Source organism: Arachis ipaensis, chromosome B03, assembly GCF_000816755.2.
Source record: "Arachis ipaensis cultivar K30076 chromosome B03, Araip1.1, whole genome shotgun sequence".
Lineage (NCBI taxonomy): Eukaryota > Viridiplantae > Streptophyta > Magnoliopsida > Fabales > Fabaceae > Arachis > Arachis ipaensis.
This window is the reverse complement of record NC_029787.2, coordinates 15,741,214-15,747,991: the sequence shown is the minus strand read 5'-3', so window position 1 is coordinate 15,747,991 and position 6,778 is coordinate 15,741,214.

The window sequence follows — 6,778 nt, the reverse complement described above, 5'->3', positions numbered from 1 at the left end:
GACGGATTTTTTCCTTTCTTTTTAACCTTAATTTTCTAATTGTTCTTTTACTTTTACAAATTTTATTTTTATGTGAATCCATTTTTACAAATTTCTCTTCTTCTTTCAATTTTTTTTTATCTTTCTCTCATTCTATCATTATTACACCTTCATTTGTATCATAAATCTAAAAGGAGAAGAAATTCATATCCGAACTCACAGAACATAGAAGAAGATTAGGAATTGATATTTGTGATAAAAGAAAATTTTTCTAAAAGACTGAAAACATGTACTAAGAATCTATTTAATCATATGTTTATAACGTATTTTAATAATAGGAACCATTGAAAACGAATTGAAGACTATTGATGGATGAATTTAGATTAATGGAATTAGGATCAAACCAGTCTTTTCCATTTGAATTCAATTCTGTGGACTTTTAGAAAAAATTTTAAGACAGTTGAAGTTGGTCATAGATTGGGTGAAAAAATGAGTAAAATTATTGATATTGGATTTTTTTTGTCAGCGATAGGAGGGTATTGTGATTTTCTGTACCTATTGTACTTACTTTGGACATTATTCAAATAACTACCTGATTTTCATGTTTTGCTGAAGTGAAAAGTATCGGCGACTGGGTCAAAGCCGATCACGTAGAAAAAAAATTGACAATAAAGATAGTGATAATGCAAATAATTTCAGCAATTAATAATCCAAACCTTCACAACTAAGGAAAAAGATTGTCCCTTCTTACTTGCTTGAAAACTTCTCTAAGCTGAATATGAAAGATAAAAAAAATAAAGTCTCAAAGTACAGAGTCTCCCAGTCCAATTCCAGAATTAGCTTGACAATGAATAACAAAATCTGGTTCTCCTATTATGTTAGAAAATATTACAGACTCTATGAATGAAATATAGGAAGACAATCAAATGATAATAGAAGTTAGCAGTAAAAAACTAAATCTAAAATAGATAACAAGATAGAGTCATAATTTATTTAACCAATTGTGTAGGACAAAATGAAAAGGCTCTGATAAATAAGTTTGTAGCCAAGAAGATGTGTGTTGAGCAGGAGTTAATTGCTGATCACAGTTCACAACCTTACAGGAATGGTTCAATCCCACTCTCTCGAGTTTTTTTTTTTTGAAATGAAAAATTAATCTCGATAGGTGAAGAAAAATTCAGATCTTGTGGCTCCTCTAATTGGTAAATTATTGATCCTTCTGATAGTGCGGGTGAACTTGTGTTGACATGGAAGGATGATTTTGTTGTTCAGATTATTAGTTATTCTGAGTTTTATGTTGCTGCCTTGATAAAATATGTCCATTTCAATATTGAATAGAACTTTATAGGCATTTATTTAAATTGCAGGGAGAATATTCCGTTATCTCAGTTCTAAGAAATCTCTTTGATTCTCTCCTAATTCCAAGGTGAATCGGTTATTGATGGTGATTTCAATTCCATTATTGATTAAGGTGAGAAATTAAATTTGGTGGTAATCCTAAATTTCATATTTCTATTGCTGTCTTTAATCACTTTATTTGAGATAACTTGTTAATTGATTTGGGAATGATAGGTAGATCATTTACTTAGAGGAACAGGCGCAGAAAAGGTGAACTAATTCAGGAAAGGCTTGACAGAGTGCTTGTTGATAAATTTTGGTCCTAATTATACTCTCAAATCACGATCTTTATACTATCAGAGACAGGTTCTGATCACGTCCCTTCCTTTTGGACACTAACTACCAATCGGAGAGATCAAAGAGAAGATTCAAGTTTCAATCTCGCTGGTGTGGTGAAGAACAAATTTGTAACTTCATCAGCGAGGCTTGAAGCTCAGATATAGAAAGTTTGACAATGTTTAGATTATTTCAGAAGCTTAAATTGGTTAGACACTGATTGATTCTCTAGCAAAAGAGCAACTCTACTAATTTTAAAAAGAGATCGTATAAGTTATTACTATCCTAGAACAAAAGCAGGTATCAGACATCATGGGAGGCATTGGATTAGTTGAGATTGAACAGTAGCTTGAAAAAATATTTGTGTGAGAAATTTTATTGTGAAGATAAATCTAGAATTAAATGGCTAAAGGAAAGAGACCAAACTTCTTCCACTGGAAATTTAAATCTAGAACCAGAAGAAATAATATATGACATTTGCAGAGGGATAATAGGGATATGGCAACAACCAATGATGATATTGCTAAGGTGGCTGAAGATTACTTTAAGAGTATTTTCACGTCTTTTAATTAGGTAGATCATGGGTGTTTTTTCATAGACTTCAAGCCTAAGGATATAGCTAACATGAATCGTAGGCTCAGAAAACTTGTTCCTATGTATGAGGAGAAAAGAGTTACTTTTAGTATCCATCCTCAGGGTGCACTGGGGGAGGGGTATATAACGACTAAATTCTTCCAATTCTACTGAGATATAGTGGGAGAAGATGTGTTTCGAGTTGTGAGGAGTTTCTTTGCCAGAGGTAAAATTTTGAAAAGTTTTAACCATGCCAATATCTGCCTAGTGCCAAAGGTCCCAAATGCGAGCGATATGATTCAGCTAAGACCATCAGTTTTTCCTCTGTTGTCTACAAAATTATTTCAAAAGTGTTGATCCACAGACTCCAAGGGTATATGAAAAGGTGCTTGTTATCCAATTAAAGAAGACATGTATTACTGTATGCAGTTGGTGAAGTCATACCAATCTACACATTGTTATGTTTTAAACTTTCGGACAACTTGCTAAATGAAATTTATAGTCTTCTAATCCAGTTCTGATGGAGACAGTAAGGTTTTAAAATACAAATAGTGTGGATTAATTGGGATAAAATGACTAGACCTAAGAAAAAAGGTAAACTTGATTCCAAAGATCTCAAGACTTAAATCCTGACTCTTTTGGATAAATAGTGTTGAAAAATCATGGCTCAAACTAACTCTCTTCTTTCTGAAATATTTAAAGGTAAATATTTTAGATTTAATTCTATATTTACAGCAGAAGTAGAAACCTTACCTTCTTGGAGTTGACAAAGTATTCTTATAGAGAAGCGAGTGATGCATATGCATTATAGGTAGTTTTTACTTGTTATTTTAGTAACTTTTAGTTTGTTTTCATGCAATTGTAGTTAATAAACAAGCAAATTCATGAAATATCCTTACATGCATTAGTTCATCAAGAATTAGTGAAATTGTGATCGTTTCATAAAAATACAAAAGTTATTTAATGCAAGAAGTGGTGCTTAAGAAATGGTGTGAGTAGATGAGTTTCATTGCATTGAGATAGAATAGAAAATCTTATATTAAATCATGAACTATCACAGCTTTGATGCACCTTCCTTGGTTGATGATAGGAGAAAGGAAAGCCATGGAGAAGCAACAGCGCTCAAAGTGGCACTCAAGGGGCAAGCACCAATAATGCCTTGGCGTTCACTTTGGCGCTCATCAACCAAGCGCCAGCAATGAAGCAACAAAGCAGTGCTCACTAAGCAAGAGGCAGCGCTCACTTTGGCGCTCAATTACCAAGCGCCAAGAAGCACCCTGAAGCATGCCTTAGCGCTCGAAGTGGCGCTCGATTAGCAAGCGCCAAAGGGCACGTGGAGCTACCCTCAGCGCTCGTTTGCATGCTCACTTCAACGTTCACATACCAAGCCCCAAGAACACCCCTGGAGCAAGGCCTGGCGCTCACTTGGGTGCTCGTTTGCACGCTCAGTAAACGAGCACCTGTGATACTTCATGTAGAAAATTTGAGGGTCATGCGTACGCATGGCGACGCATACACATGAGGGTGGAATGAGCGCTAGGATTGAACGAGTGCTGAGTTGGGCGCTCATTTACTGAGTACCTGCGAAGAAGGTCACGCGTACGTGTGGGCAACGCATACGCGTGGGCGACGCGTACGCGTGAGGATAAAGATTTGTGCCCCTGGAGGTGAGACCTGGCGCTCGTTTGCACGCTCGGTTGCATGCTCGTTTAGTGAGCGCCTTCGATAAGGGTCACGTGTACGCGTGACAAGGGAAAAATGCCAGTGCTCAGTTTGGCACTCGGTTGCACGCTCGTTTAGTGAGCGCCTTCGACAAGGGTCACGCGTACGCGTACGCATGGGCGACGCATACGCGTGACAAGGAAAAAATTTCAGTGCTCAGTTTGTCGCTCGATTGCACGCTCGTTTAATGAGCACCTTCGACAAGGGTAACGCGTACGCGTGGGCGACGCGTACACGTGACAAAGAAAAAATGCTAGCGCTCGTTTGCACGCTCACTTAATCAGCGCCAGAGGGAGCGCCAAAAGCTTCCCAGTACTTATAATTGCAAGCCCAAGAAGCCCATTTCTAGAGTACACTTCGAAGGCACACCTGAAGCTTAGAATTAGAATAAATAGAGGTGACTTTGAACTATAAGGGGTCCCTAGCTAGGATTATATACATCACTTTTCATACTTTGTTTGTACTTAGTTCTTAGTCTATTTTCTAGCTTTGTAATTTTGAATTCCTTTTGTAATGAGAGCTATGATTCACTAAACCCTTCATTCATTAGGGGGGAGGAGCTTTGTTTGATTTCAATGAATTAATGATAATTTTCTTCTTCTCAATTCAAGTGTTGTTATCTAAGAGAAAGCCTTTGTGCTTCATAGATCCAATTACTATCGAGAAAGGGATTGAATCTACTTGAATTTCATAATGAACTTGAGAAAGGAGTTATGAAATTCATATTGAGACTCTTCTTTCATAGCCTTCTTGATTGATACATTCTTAGTTGATACGTGACATATAATTACTTTGAATTGAAATCCTGGAGGTTGTGTGATTTGAGATTAGCAAATGCACTTCACCTCTTTTAATGAGCAATAGATCAAGAGATTGGTAATTGTGTGTGTTAAGAGAAATTGAGTCACCAAGAGATTGGGACCCAGTTACTTACAATCTGCCATAGATCTACTTCACATGATTGAGAATGGGTTAAGACCCATTGATTCAAAAAGAATCAAGCATCTCCAATCCCTAATGATCTTACCCATTATCAATTCTCACTTTAATTTCTTGTCTTAGTTTTCAAATTGTCAATTTCTCTTTGATACCCAATTTTTCAATTTCTTTTACATTCTTGCAATTTACATTTCATTGCCATTTACTTTTCAGCACTTATCTTCTTGCAATTTAATTTTATGTTTTTTACAATTTCAGTTATTTACATTCTCGCTCTTACATTCAGTCATTTAGTTTCATGTTCTTTACTCTTATGTAATTTACTCATTTGCTTAATGAATACTCAAAAATCATTAAATGTTTGTTTGACTAGAATAGCTACTTAACAAAAGTTGCTTGATCCATCAATTCTCGTGGGATCGACCTCACTCAAAGTGAGTTATTACTTGATTACGACCCAATATACTTACCAGTGGAATTATTGTTCATCAATTTTTCCGTATCAGCGAGTTGTAGAGAAAGACATCAGTTCAAAAATAAGTTGGTGATATCCGAATCTTCAGTGAACCATGGTTCCCTACTCCTTACCCCTTCACTGTCCTACCATATGCGACACTGGTATCAAATAGTTACCATCTGTTATGGGTGAAAGACATATTTTTGTCAAATAAACAGTGGAACCAAGCATTATTCTCAGACCTTTTTTCTTCAGAAATTGCTCAACGAATCTTCTCCATAACCCCAAGAGAAGGTGAAGACACAATTCAATGGGTGATGAACAGAGCAAAAACATATGATATTGTATCAGGGTATAGGATTACTTACCAATTTTACCATACTTCCATTAAATCTTGTCCGAACTTTATGCAATAGAGGCCAGTTTTGAGCCATTTATAAAAGCTAAAAATTCCTCACAAGATTTTATTTTTTGCATGGAAAATCCTCCATGGTAAGTTTCATATTCTGCTTTTCATCCACCAATGGTTTTCATCCACTCCAGCATACTAATCTAGTGTGAAAGAAGAATCATTTGCCTTACCTCATTCCAAATCCTAGATGTTCTTTATTCTTCGATTGGTGGAGGAATTTAGTATTACAAGTTGGATTTCAAGGAACAAGCTCTCATAGAGCCCGAGTGATTTTGATTATAGCTTGAAATATCTGGAAGAAGAGGTGTTGGTGAGTTTTTGAGCATGTTTAGGAACCTCCGAAAAAAATGCTAACAACATCACTTAAGTTGATCCATGAGTCATCTATTTTACTTTATGCATAATACCTTAAAAAAAATTTTCTATTTTCTTTTTATAATTTCAACTGTTTACGAATATCGGAGAATCTTTCTTTTCCTATTTTTTTTGTTCTGTTTTTTGGACATTATATTTACTTTTTTATTAAATAAAATATCATTATATTGTCTTTGAAAAAACAAAATCATTGAACGCAACTATATATTTATAGATCATTTAACTATGTCAGTTTAATATGAAATTTTATAGCTATGATTGATAGCATATGAATTTTCAATATGACGGTTAGTGTCATAAGCATTGAAAAAAGAAAGAAAATTTTCTTCCATTCATATTTACTTTTACAATTTAAGTATAAATAGATTGAATAGAGAACATAATTTATGATAATATATACATTGTTTGATCTATTTAATCAATCCCATTTAGTCGGATGGATTATTAGGTTTCCTTGATGTTATTGTTACCTAATGTTTAAGTTTTAAATCATAAATAAAAAAATAGGTCTTCTATCCGAGATATTACTATACAAACACAAATACTAAAACAAGTTATACACTTTGGAGAAGTCCAAAATCTTTCTAAGGCAGACATGAAATCATCAGAATCCACAACAAGATATACAAAAATTAAAAAAAAAAAGC